Source organism: Myotis brandtii, unplaced genomic scaffold (assembly GCF_000412655.1).
Source record: "Myotis brandtii unplaced genomic scaffold, ASM41265v1 scaffold18, whole genome shotgun sequence".
Lineage (NCBI taxonomy): Eukaryota > Metazoa > Chordata > Mammalia > Chiroptera > Vespertilionidae > Myotis > Myotis brandtii.
Window position 1 is genome coordinate 10,580,014 of NW_005356674.1, and position 3,791 is coordinate 10,583,804.

Consider the following 3,791-nt stretch of genomic DNA (forward strand, 5'->3'; position numbering starts at 1 on the left):
AGGGGGCCGACGGCCAACACCGAGGCCAGATCCAGGGGAGAGGCCCGGAAGGGTGGCCCAGGGGCCTGGCGGGCCCCGCTGGCTCCGGCGGCCCGGAGTTGAGCACCGGTGATTCAGGTGTTCTCTGTGGAGGAACCGGGGCCCACCGCAGGTGTGAATTTGGGGAGCCCCGCCTACCCTTGGACTTCCGAAGACGGGCCTCGGAGGGAGGAGGTGGCCCATCAAGATGATAGGCTGTCTGGAGATGCTTGTCTGATCTGAGGAAGGTGGTGACCCGCGTCTTTGCAGAACTCCAGACGACTAGGCCGCTGGACACGCTCCCTGGGCGGAGACCATTAGGCCTGCTCTGCAGTCGGGGGGAAGCTGGTTACCCCCGATAGACTCGGACCTTTTAGGCCCTGAATGTCGTCATTCACGTTTGTGGTTTTTGTCTTGGTTAGTGCAGTCGGAGTGTGGAATCAGTTGCCGTTCACTTAAGTAGTAGGGAAAAAAACACCTGTACACCTCTGTGATCATTCAGGACAGCCCAGAAACTTTATTTTTAATGTAAACTAGAGGCAATCAATAGGAGCTCATAGAGTTGCTGTAAGCAAAAGTCACGGAGTAGTGCTTGGTACAGTAGAAGGCCCAGTAAATGGTAGCTGCTGTTATCAATACAATTTTGATTATAGAAAACCAGTTAAAAAAAATTTTCGAAAGATTAAAATGCGCTTTATGCAAACATCTTTGTTTTGCAAAACAAGTTTCAATAGTGAATGCAAATAAATGCACATAATTTTTCACAATGTTAAGGTGACTGCCTATAATTAAATTTAGTTATTTTCTGTTTGAAAGCCTATGGCGAATTATAATCAATAGAAGGCAAAGCTAAATTATAATTTTTTTATAATGGGAATCTGATGTTTTTTCTGAAATTTAGTAAGTATCGTCGGAATTCAGAACATGTTTTCCTTAAATCGTTTAATTTGCTGCTTTGTAAGGTAGTTAGACAATTGGAAAATATTTCCATTGCTATTGTGTATAATATCTGATGGTATGTTGATGCATTTTTAGTCTACATGACATTCTATTGATACTTGGTCATTATCTCATCAAAGAGCTTCTACCAATTAATTTCATGTGCCACTGTATTGGAGATGATTTTATATATAATCTCTCATTTAATTCTCACAGCAGCTATGTAAATTAGGTATTCTGGAAATAGAGAATTGGAAATCAAAGAGCTCGCTTCGGCAAAAATTGGTATGGCCAGCCAAATTAGATTCCCAAATCTGGCATTGGGGGGGGCGGGTTCTATTGGAGCATTTTTTTATTTTGAAAGAATTTTTAAATACTCAGATAATAGGGAGAATAGTATAATGAGAACCCATCACCTAGTTTAAGTTCTCTTTTGTATGGCCAGTCTTACGTTGTTTACATCCCCATTATTTGGAAGCAGTTAGACCTATTTCTAATCTGTAAATATGTGTGTTACCCATAAAGGACTCTTCCAAGCTGCTGTTTAGATAAGACATTTATTGTCTCTAATGTAAGTTCTCTTGGATGTGTTTATTAATGAACTCATTGTCAAGACTCTTGACTCTTGTCTTGACTCAAGAGAGATTCTTATGTAAATTCATTTCATGGGGAAGGCAAATTTCTTATGAGGTACCTAAGTGAAATGTAACAATGATTTGCCCTAGCTGGTTTGGCTCAGTGGGTAGAGCGTTAGCCTGCAGACTGAAAGGTCCCGGGTTCAATTCTGGTGCAGGTCGCTTGCCCAGGTTGCTGGCTTGATCCCCAGTAGGGGGAATGCAGGAGGCAGCCAATCAATGATTCTCTCTCATCATTGATGTTTCTATCTCTTCCTCTCCCTCTCTGAAATTAATAAAAATATATATTTTTAAACTAATGATTATAGGGAGAGAATCGTCAGATTTAATATCATTAGTAAGCACATGATCAGGTTTTGATTACATATGGGAGAAAAAGAACTTTAAGTTTGACTTGGAGGTAGATTGGGAAATCATTCTTTTTTTTTTTTAAATATATTTTATTGATTTTTTTACAGAGAGGAAGGGAGAGGGATAGAGAGTCAGAAACATCGATGAGAGAGAAACATCGATCAGCTGCCCCTGAACACTCCCCACTGGGGATGTGCCCGCAACCATGGCACATGCCCCTGACTGGAATCGAACCTGGGACCTTTCAGTCCGCAGGCCGACGCTCTATCCACTGAGCCAAACCAGTCAGGGCTGGAAAATCATTCTTTAAATGTTTGCTAATTCCTTTCAGATTGAAAATTAGCATTACTAGTTAATAAGAGAAGACAGGAGTTGCCGTTCAGGCTAGTTTTTTCTAAATGTATTAAATAGAAAATAATGATATATTTCATTGTTGGCGCCAACACTACAGAAAGTGTAAATAAGACACTAATAAGCTCACCACATAGGAAACCACTGTTAACACTTCAATGTATGTGTACTTGAGCACATGAGAAAACAGTTTTAAGTCTTTCAGCTGTTAGACATACAAACCTGGAAGCCAAAATCTTTTTTGTTCATGGGATTAACAAGTACAAATTGGCAGTTACAAAATAGTCATGCGGATGTAAAGTACAGCATAGTGAATATAGTCAAAAATCTATCTATATATATAAAAGGCTAAGCGACCAACCAGTAGGTATGACACACACTGACCACCAGGGGGCAGACACTCAACACAGGAGCTTCTGAGCTGCGGTGACTTGGCAGCAGTGGTTCAAGGGTGATGCATCTGGAACCAGAGAGGAGGGAGTCCGATTCCGGGGTGCATCACCCATGAACCACCCTCATAATCCAGGACCCCGCGGGGGATGTCAGAGAGCCAGTTTCTGCCCGATTCCTGCAGGCCAGGCCAAAGGACCCCACCTACTGGAGGGAACCCTCTGCAGACAACCTTCGAGTCACTCCGCGCCGCCCCAGGTGCCTGGGAGGGAGGGGCCACGGGAGGTTGACTCCAGGGTGTGTCCGGCCCATCTCATCCAGTCCCACCCTGCTGGCCACCTTATAATTTTCTTTCAATGTGCACAAATCTGTGCACCAGGGCACTAGTATTGTAATAACTGTATGGTGCTAGGTGGGTACCAGACTTATAGGGAGATCACTTCCTAAGTTGTATAAATGTCTAATTACTATACAGAATACCTGGAACTAACATAATATTGAATGTCAATTATAATTGAAAATTAAAATTTTCACCAGCTGGGTGTTGTTCCACTTTCTTATGCATGCACTGGTTGACTCTTGTATGTTTCCTGACTGGGGATTGAACCCAAAACCTTCGCATGTTGGGAGGATGTTCTAACCAGTTGAGCTACCAGGTCAGGGTTCTTTGCTTTTAAGGATTATAATAGTCAAACTTTATTTTATTTTTAAAGCTCTGGGATTTAGCTGCATGATTTTAGGCTCAAATCTTAATGCCTTTATGTTATTTCATTACAAATGATTTAAACTCAATGGCATTCAATGTCCAGTAGAGGTTATAATTTTTTAAAATATATTTTTATTGATTTCCAGAGAGGAGGGGAGAGGGAAACATCATTGATGAGAGAGAATCACGGTTTGGCTGCCTCCTGCATGCTCCCTACTGGGGATCGAGCTCGCAACCAGGGTATGTGCCCTTGACCGGGATTGAACCCGGGACCCTTCACTGGCTCTATCCACTGAGCAAAACCAGCTAGGGCAAGGATATAATTGTTATACAATAATATATTATAGGCAAAATTTACTAAAGTGATTAATATTATGTTTTGTTTTATTGATTTATGTATT